The sequence below is a fragment of the Paramisgurnus dabryanus genome, chromosome 9 (assembly GCF_030506205.2).
Source record: "Paramisgurnus dabryanus chromosome 9, PD_genome_1.1, whole genome shotgun sequence".
NCBI classification, from domain to species: Eukaryota; Metazoa; Chordata; class Actinopteri; order Cypriniformes; family Cobitidae; genus Paramisgurnus; species Paramisgurnus dabryanus.
The window spans coordinates 1929147-1939323 of NC_133345.1; the positions used below are offsets into that span (position 1 = coordinate 1929147).

The 10177-nt window shown below is 37.8% G+C and overlaps 3 non-coding genes and 1 pseudogene across 3 annotated transcripts; all 4 read right to left on the reverse strand.

The window, feature by feature from the left end:
- Positions 1-407: 407 nt before the first annotated feature.
- Positions 408-572, reverse strand: LOC135764418 (U1 spliceosomal RNA). The gene has a single exon (XR_010539966.1). It is a non-coding gene; the product is annotated as a U1 spliceosomal RNA (small nuclear RNA).
- Positions 573-1358: 786 nt separating this feature from the next.
- Positions 1359-1549, reverse strand: LOC135764427 (U2 spliceosomal RNA). The gene has a single exon (XR_010539975.1). It is a non-coding gene; the product is annotated as a U2 spliceosomal RNA (small nuclear RNA).
- Positions 1550-8286: 6737 nt separating this feature from the next.
- Positions 8287-8451, reverse strand: LOC135764569 (U1 spliceosomal RNA). Its single transcript, XR_010540097.1, has one exon. It is a non-coding gene; the product is annotated as a U1 spliceosomal RNA (small nuclear RNA).
- A 783-nt stretch (positions 8452-9234) lies between these two features.
- Positions 9235-9410, reverse strand: LOC135764539 (U2 spliceosomal RNA; annotated as a pseudogene).
- Positions 9411-10177: the final 767 nt, after the last annotated feature.

The following is a 10177-nucleotide window of genomic DNA, read 5'->3' on the forward strand; positions in this document are numbered from 1 at the left end:
GCATTTTGTATTGCCCAACGCTGTCTAGGTTGTTTAACTGTTGTCATTTTCTTATAAAAGCCTTTATAATTTATTAGTTTGGATGATTGCCATTCCCGAGAACCTCTTATATTGGAAGTAAAAGAATCATCTAAGCATTATTTTGTGCTCTTAGACATGTAGCCGTTTGATTGTGGTTCTATTTAATGGCTATTCTATTCGTTTGGAATGGTCAAACGGCTATTAGATTTTCACTGACAGCCCAAATTAAGCCTTGTTTTAGCCTAGACACTTATTCGCTGTCTATTAAAAGTTATGTAGTCGTTGAATAGCCGCTTTTTTGATGACTAATGTATTCTTGGGCCGTGGTTAGACGTCTCTTGGATTTTACGTAAAACGACAAGCGAATCTATTTTTAACACAAAGGTCAGGGGAGAGCGCGAACGCAGTCCCCCACTATCAAAAATTTTGCAGTCGAGATTCCCACATTTGGGGAATTCGCAAAGGGTCAGCCCAACCGGAGTGCAATGGCTGAGCCTCGCCCTGGGTGAACCACCTTCATGATCATGGTGTCTCCCCTGCCAGGTAAGTATGAGCGACACCCTTTGAGGCCAGACGGCCGCATCTTCCTGTGACCGATCACATCGACGGCGCCCCCGGAGGCCGTCCGACTAACATTTCATTTACTGTGTGTGACCAGGTGGAAAGCGCACGAAGCCACGTCTGAGACCAAACATTCTTCGAGATCTACCCTGTTTTTATTCCGTTTCCAGCCCGGTTGAACCGTGTAGAGTGAAATATGTGAAACAATTTAAATCAAATGGATTTAAATTGCGCATTCAAATATATGGTTTCGTTATTACAAAGTAACTTTACGTGGAATAGAAACAAAAAAAAAATGTACAGAGCAATCAAGAAACAACGAAAGCATAGCAATTTTAGAACGTGGATAAATAAAAACACAGGGCTCAATGACTTACCCGTTGTCGTTGTGAGTTAAACAAGTACAGCTATGCTTCCAGGTCTGTCGACGTTGCTGTGGTTTTTCGACAGCTGTAGTATGAAGGGTAGTGAAAAAAGTTTTCAGGTGTTTTTAACATTCCAATCGGTCTCGTTCGCTTTTGTTGCGCCTTCAGCTGTGTCGAGGATGTTTAATTCGTCCTCGTATCACCTCCGCAAACTTGTAAAGAAATTAATTAAATACATTACAAAAACATTTCTTTATCAGCGTGTTCATTTCCACGCAAGCTTTTCGTTAAACCAATAAAGCCAACGAAATCACAGCAATTTTAAAACACACGGATTAGAAAAAACACCGTCATTCACGCACAAAAGAAGCAAATTCTTTTTTTTATACTTGACTTATTTATCCCCGAGATGGGGAGCGCACCATTCATGGAAACACTGCAATACCATGTTGATGCATGGAGTGGAAGGAGCAAGCTCCGCTTCCATTTCCGAAGGTCAAAAATCCATTTAACATATAGTCCCCGGATAGGAGACGTATCAGACATTAAACTGATAAGAACAGATACTACACTTGATCTTAGCCAAAAGGCCGAGAAGCGATACCGGAATAGACGCAGCCAAAGGGGGAGCCGGCGAAGGCGCTGGCTTTTGGGGTGGAGGCTAGCGGGCATTTAACTCTATACGTTCTCATTGTATAACCCAGAGGTAGAACGTTGAGCTAGCAAATCAGAAGTTCATGTTTTAATGCAGGATCTGATCCACGCTCATGAGAGAGAGAGAGAGAGAGAGAGAGAGATAGAGAGAATTTAGAATTTTCAAAAAACCTTTATTACAAATTAAAACATTTTCATAACCTCAAATCAGAAAAAACAAAGAAAAAAATATATATAGTAACGGAAATAACAAAAAAATAAGCCAACATAGGAGCAAAGAACAAATCATCTTCAATAACCAGACACAGAGCTCCTCCATAATACCAAATCAATTCAAAAGAAAGAAGATCATTCATTGCTTTAAAGTATCTAAAACCAATAAGGATTCTAGATTTAACTTATTTTAAAAACTGCTAATGTATCATGGCTTCCGGGTCTGTCAACGTTGCTGTGGTTTTTCGACAGCTGTAATATGAAGGGTAGAGTGAAAAAAAATATTTAAGTGTTTTGAACATCCCAATTTGTTCGTTTACTTAGTATTTTCTTAATGTTTTCGAGTTAAAAAATAATTCTTAAATCGAGATACATTTACTTAATAAGCAAAGTGGCTTAGAATTTAAGTCTTGTTTACTGAAATAAATTCTAAAATGTAATAGGTTAAGGCTTAAAACAAGTAAAAATATCTGCCAGTGGGGTAAGAAAAATAAACCTAAATTGAGTTTATTATTGAATTAAGTTGAAACTAGAATTAAGTTTATTTTTCTTACCCCGCTGGCAGATATTTTTTATTTGTTTTAAATATAAACCTGTTGATTTTTATAATTTATTTCAATTATTTTACAAAGTATGCGATCTGATTTTTTTAATCGCGGTGTTTCTTTTATTCCTCGTTTCTTTTCCGTGCATTTGCTTTATTTATTTATTTTTGCTTGTTGCATTTAAATGCACATTTGATTTGTTGCCACATTATTATGTGTTAATGTATTTTTTAACATGTTTATCAACAAAAAGTGCGTTATTATAATTAATTATATAGCTGTGAAATATATACAAGAATTCCCAGCAAAAACAAAACGTTTTTATAACAATTTTCTATTACAATACATAATATCTTAAGCCACTTTGCTTACCAAGTAAATGTATCTCCATTTAAGCATTGTCAGATATTCACTAGAAAACAAGACAAAAACAGTAAGTAAGATATTAATTTACTTTTTTCTTTCAAACATAAATTTACAGACGGCTGGAAATTTTTAATAAAATAACTAGCCATACCTATTCGGGTCTGCTCCCGTTTGCTGTGATGACGGGGGACTTAGTCCAAAGCACATTTTGAGGAATACTTACACATTTTACTTCTTATTTCTTTGAAATTAATTATGCATACACTATGGATTAAAAATGTCCCGACTGCGAACCTGATAAAACCCAGGTAAAAAGCAAATACAAATAAACCATTTTGATTTAGCAAAAGTTTACAAATAAATGCACTCCTTGCACACAACAAGCACGTCTAGTTACCATTCATATTTTGCGTGATTTAAGTTTCGTCGCATACATTTTGGAAGGCACACGATAAAAACAAAATAAGGCTTTTAATGTATGCCGACCTCATTCTCCGTTGAGGGCTTATCAATCATAATAAACGCTGTTAACTCTTCTCATTGAATGGTCTAAATCCAATGCTGGTAAAGAAATCAAATGTGCATTTAAACGCAACAAGCAAGCCGTAAAGCAATGGATGCAGGCAAACAAACGAGGAATAGCACATACACCACGATTAGATCATCGGGTCGCATACTTTGGAATTAATAAGAAATAATTATTCAGTCTAAAGAAATAAGAAGTAAAATGTCTAAGTATTTCTCCAAATGTGCACACTCATTACAATAAACGGGAGCAGACACGAATAGTTATGTATGTCTCGTTATTTTATTTAAAATTGATAAGCTGTCTAACATATGATATATTTTGATAATACGAAATGCTAAAAAAATAATATAACACCAATCGACAATATCTGTTATTGTTATTTTTACAAGTAAATTCATGTGTAGGAGAAAACAAAGCAGCTGTCAGTCCATACTATATTGAGTGGCCATCGTAGTGGTGCAACCTGAACGATGTTTTCCCTACTTCCGGTCAAAGCCGCCATTTTGTGAAATAGGCATATAGGTGACGCTGGAGCACGCGGCCATTGTCTCTGTTCAACAAAACAAGTATATATATACACATACGCATATTTTTCCTCAATCAATCACCGAATACAAGGTGCAATTCGATGCCAACTGACCCTTCTCTCTGGTTTCATGTTTGTAAGGAAAATTAAGGGGGAAATTACGATAGCATTTCAGCCAAACATTCATTCGTGCCACGCTGCTTTTCTTTGAACGAAAAAAAACCCTCTGCTCCCCCTACACAATTTCTTCTCCTGTTATTTTATGCTTAAAACAAGCAAATAAATCTGACTACAGGGTAAGAAAAAATTCGTGAACTTTTCCCATAAACACTTAATTCAAGAAAAATTGTCCCACCCCACTGGCCATTTTTTATCCACAATACACATTCGATGTCTGCAGGCACCATTGTCTTTGTTCAACGCAAACAATTCTGTTGCGTTTTTCTTTGAACGAAGTGCTCCGCCTAGATAATTTGACCCATATTCACATGGGTTTGTTTCTCGTTTTTTTTTCTTTGAGAACAATCTATATAGCGCCTTCCACAATCGTTTTGGTGTTAGCTTTACGTAAAATAGAAACACAGAAAAGTACTGAGCGATGGAGAGACCACGAACGCGGAACGTATTATGGACCACGGACTGGCAAACAAACTGGCAACCACGCACTAAAGAAGCAAACTCTGATTTTAAACTCACCTTATTTGTCCCCGAAAAGCGCCAGAGTCGATGCACGGAGTGGACGGAACAAGCCTCGCTTCCATAGCCGAAGGTCAAAAATCCATTTAAACGTGTAGTCCCCGGTGTCCACTCGATCTTACCCAAAAAGCCGAGAAGCGATACCGCAATGGCATCCGGAGAAGGCGCTGGCTGTCGGGATGGAGGTTAGCGGGTCAGAGGTCCGGCACTGAAGGTCTGCGTTCATTATTCACCGTGTGCATTTCACTCTATATCCACTTTCTAATGTATAGCACTTGATAAGGATTAACAGTTTAAAAACAGAAATGCAAGACATCAGAAAATACATTTATTTTTTACTTTCATAACATGAGAGGTGTCATACAATAACAAATATGAGCTTTAAAATCACATTCCTAAGTTAAAAATATACATAAAAATAGATATATGGATCATTACACAAATCACTACTCAAAGGACCTATGTTAAATAACTGCTTCAATATTAATTAACAATAACATTTGGCCAAGGCAGTCCTTGTAAATAGACATATAAATAGACAAATAAAATCATGACATATATGCCGTAGAGCCTGAGATAGAGAAAAATAATAAGGAATTCTGCTTTTACTACCATCTCAGAAATATTGCCAGAATTAGAGGTTTTGTCTCAAGACAGGACTTAGAGAAACTTGTTCATGCTTTCATCACCAGCAGGGCCGATTATTGCAATGGTCAATGGATTTAAAAAGTACTGTTTCTTGTTTAAAAACCACTTCATGGCTACAATACATGACAGATATGCTAATCGAATATGAAACCGATTACTCGGATCAATAGGATCAGGTCATTTAGAAAAAACAAGGGTTCACTCAAAACAAGGTGCCTCAGCATTCAGTTATTATCAGCTTTCAGAAGAGATCAGATGTGCTTCAACAGTAGACACTTTTAAATCTAGATTAAAAACACATCAGTTTAACTTTGCATTTACTGAATGATTTAAAACAGTACGAATAAAACAGTACAAAAGAATAAAACAGTATGAACCTTACCTGTTATAAAGGGAATGAAGCTTACGGTATGGTGCTTACCTGCAGAAATAAATAAAGTACAATAAGAACACACAGAACTTCAATTTTCAAAATTATTTTAACATTAAATGATGATTATTTTACTGGTTTACCTGTTTGTGATTACCACAGGATCCCGTCACCTGGCTGCGGTCTTCATTTGGTGAACGGTTCTTCACTCATAATTGACCTATACAAGAAATAGAGAAGAATAATAAGCAATTCTGCTTTTACATGTAGATGTGTGCCCCAAGAACACAGACACACCGGCTCCAAAAAGTTTAAACAGTACACATTTCTGTTATTTTAATGTGGCAAATGTGTCAGCTTTAAAAGAAGCATACATTACCTTTTAAAGAGGAAATAAATACCTTTTGCATGAAATACCTTTACTCCCAGCATAAGCAAGCAATTTTCAAAATGCTTTTAAAAGTAAATAGTGATTATTTTACTTGTTTACCTGTTTGTGATTACCATGGAATCCTGTCACCATCATTTTTAAGCTTGTAAAGCAAATAATGAAATATTGACTTAGTAGGAAAAAATATTTTGGAAGTATCGTGATAAATGATGAAGAAAATATTTTGCAAAGTGATGGTTAGCACACGGTTGATGGTACCTATTAAATTCCATCATATTTTTTTATTCCTACTATGGAAGTCAATGGTGACTATCTGCTGTGGGTTTACCATCATTCCTCAAAATACCTTCTTTTGTGTTACTCAGAAAAAAACTAATCCTCGTGTTGTTGTAAGCCTGTATGCATGAGTAAATGATGACAGAATTATCATCATAAATTGAAATATCCCTTTAAACTGTATTTCCCCCCTTAAACCTAAACTTATTTTCCTACAGCAAGTCATTTAGGTAATCAAGAAAATACTTTACCCGTTGTCTTTGTGAGTTAAACAAATACAGCTACGCTTCCAGGTCTGTCGACGTTGCTGTGGTTTTTCGACAGCTGTAGTATGAAGGGTAGCGAATGAATGAATACATTGCAAAAAATCATTTCTTACTTGTTATTTCGAACTGTTTTAACTATACAAATATCTAGAAAGTCTTAAAATAAGATGCATTTTTTGATGAGCAAAATGCCCTAAGAAAATAAACCTAGCCTTTAGGGAGAAAAAACTCAGAATTTGGGCTTAAAACAAGCAAATAAATCTGCCAAAGGGGTAAGAAACAAATCTAGATATAAACACTTAATTCAAGAAAAATTGTCGTAGCCCATTGGCAGATTTGTTGGCTTGTTTAATGTACATGCATGCAGGGCCGGCCCTGGGCATAGGCGGAATAGGCAAATGCTAAGGGCGCTGCCGACCCCTTGGGGCGTCCGGAAACAACAATCAGACAGAGACGCGGAATTTACATAATGTTACACAGACCATGTTTAAATTAATGTTTCTAGACAGAAATAGCAACTTGTTCACTTTGTTTGGTATTAATAAGCTGCGCATTGGAGTGCTGGCCGCGGTGCTGAAGACGCGCTCAGACAGAGTACTGGTGGCGGCACAGATATTTACGTGCAACCTATTGGAAACTATTATTCGTTATTATATAATTATTATTCGTTATTTTACTTTATTACTTCCACTTAAGAAGAGTTTTGCACTTTTATTTCAATATTTCTCTTTATATAAATACTATTTTGTACTTAAATCTATAATTTCATTATTTTACTAACCAAACTCATCTGCGCTTTCCGATAGGTTGCACGTAAGGAGAAAAGTAGCTTACTTCCCCTTGAGAAGGGTTGTGTGTTTTAAACTTTTAAAAACATATATCTCTTTACAAAAAACTTTTTTCTTCTATTTAAAAGCTATAATTTCGTTATTTTACTAACCCAACTAATGACTCCTCCGCTTTCCAATAGATTGCACGTAAATATCTGTGCATATGTGCCATCACGCGCCTTCAGCACCGCCACTGTGCAGCTTATTAATACCAGACAAAGTTGGTATTTCTGTGCAGAAACATTGAAATTTAAACATGGTCCGTGTAACGTAATTTAAATCCTGCGTCTCTGTCTGATTGTTGTTTCCGTTTTCTTGTTCTTGACGTTCGCTGAATTCTGGGTTTATATTTTAAACTGCCTTTTCAGTGACAATGTCAAGACCAAATGCCTGAGTGACAGGGTATTGTGTGTATGTGTGCTTGTGCGTGCGTGCATGCGTGTGTTTCCAAAATATTTTCAAAATTAAGAAAAACTAGACAAAGCTTTGCATTTTTTTCTGTGTAAGTTTATGAACAAAATGATTCTAAAGGGCACCAGGTGAAATCTTGCCTAGGGCAGCAAATTGGCCAGGGCCGGCCCTGCATGCATGTACAATATTTCAATTTGTCTTGTATTTATTAGCATTTTGTATTGCCCAACGCTGTCTAGGTTGTTTAACTGTTGTCATTTTCTTATAAAAGCCTTTATAATTTATTAGTTTGGATGATTGCCATTCCCGAGAACCTCTTATATTGGAAGTAAAAGAATCATCTAAGCATTATTTTGTGCTCTTAGACATGTAGCCGTTTGATTGTGGTTCTATTTAATGGCTAGTCTATTCGTTTGGAATGGTCAAACGGCTATTAGATTTTCACTGACAGCCCAAATTAAGCCTTGTTTTAGCCTAGACACTTATTCGCTGTCTATTAAAAGTTATGTAGTCGTTGAATAGCCGCTTTTTTGATGACTAATGTATTCTTGGGCCGTGGTTAGACGTCTCTTGGATTTTACGTAAAACGACAAGCGAATCTATTTTTAACACAAAGGTCAGGGGAGAGCGCGAACGCAGTCCCCCACTATCAGAAATTTTGCAGTCGAGATTCCCACATTTGGGGAATTCGCAAAGGGTCAGCCCAACCGGAGTGCAATGGCTGAGCCTCGCCCTGGGTGAACCACCTTCATGATCATGGTGTCTCCCCTGCCAGGTAAGTATGAGCGACACCCTTTGAGGCCAGACGGCCGCATCTTCCTGTGACCGATCACATCGACGGCGCCCCCGGAGGCCGTCCGACTAACATTTCATTTACTGTGTGTGACCAGGTGGAAAGCGCACGAAGCCACGTCTGAGACCAAACATTCTTCGAGATCTACCCTGTTTTTATTCCGTTTCCAGCCCGGTTGAACCGTGTAGAGTGAAATATGTGAAACAATTTAAATCAAATGGATTTAAATTGCGCATTCAAATATATGGTTTCGTTATTACAAAGTAACTTTACGTGGAATAGAAACAAAGAAATGTACAGAGCAATCAAGAAACAACGAAAGCATAGCAATTTTAGAACGTGGATAAATAAAAACACAGGGCTCAATGACTTACCCGTTGTCGTTGTGAGTTAAACAAGTACAGCTATGCTTCCAGGTCTGTCGACGTTGCTGTGGTTTTTCGACAGCTGTAGTATGAAGGGTAGTGAAAAAAGTTTTCAGGTGTTTTTAACATTCCAATCGGTCTCGTTCGCTTTTGTTGCGCCTTCAGCTGTGTCGAGGATGTTTAATTCGTCCTCGTATCACCTCCGCAAACTTGTAAAGAAATTAATTAAATACATTACAAAAACATTTCTTTATCAGCGTGTTCATTTCCACGCAAGCTTTTCGTTAAACCAATAAAGCCAACGAAATCACAGCAATTTTAAAACACACGGATTAGAAAAAACACCGTCATTCACGCACAAAAGAAGCAAATTCTTTTTTTTATACTTGACTTATTTATCCCCGAGATGGGGAGCGCACCATTCATGGAAACACTGCAATACCATGTTGATGCATGGAGTGGAAGGAGCAAGCTCCGCTTCCATTTCCGAAGGTCAAAAATCCATTTAACATATAGTCCCCGGATAGGAGACGTATCAGACATTAAACTGATAAGAACAGATTTTTCTTTCGAAAATTTTTTATTGTCATCACATCTTTTTTCAAAAACAAACATGGCTTTGAAGAAACACTCACATTCACAGTCACAGTTATTTATATCAATAAAATATCTTTAAAACGTCAGACAATAAATAACATTTAAGACTTTTTTAAAGAGATGGGACTATTAAAATCTTTTCTGGGTGTTAAAAGGGTAAAAAGCCAATGAGTTTAAGAATAAAACAATGCATGAAATAAAGTTTTTAACAATTGTAAAACAACAACCTAAAATTTTTTTTTTTTTTTTTTTTTTTTAAAAGTCCTTTATTGTCCAGGGCCGGGGTGAGCCCTTACCAACGTGGCCATCACCCCACTCTACAGAACAAACTTTTTCTATTTTTTTCTTGGTGCCCAGCGGAGATCCCCACCCTCCGGCCCGCTGTTCCCGTAGCCGGTGGTGGTCTGGGTGCATCTACGGGCAGCCAGGCACGGTGGCAAGCTGGGACCTCCCTGTGTGGCCCCGGCCCCTTCGTCCGAATGATTATGTCCGGTGCCCCTGCAACACCGTTCTGACCATCCGCTCGCGTGCGTGGAGGGGCACCGTAACACGTTTCCCCACCAGCAGGTTCCTGGTGGTCCAGATGGTGTCCTTAATGGCATTTAGGGTGAGCCAGAGCGAGGTGAACTCTTGTGCTGACAACACCCTCAGGCCCCGACCCACCCCCAGGACTGCGAGCTTGTAGTCCATCTGGACCCCACCTGCTGGCAGGCACGGGAAAAACAGGGGACCGGTTCTGGCCCACAGGTCCCTC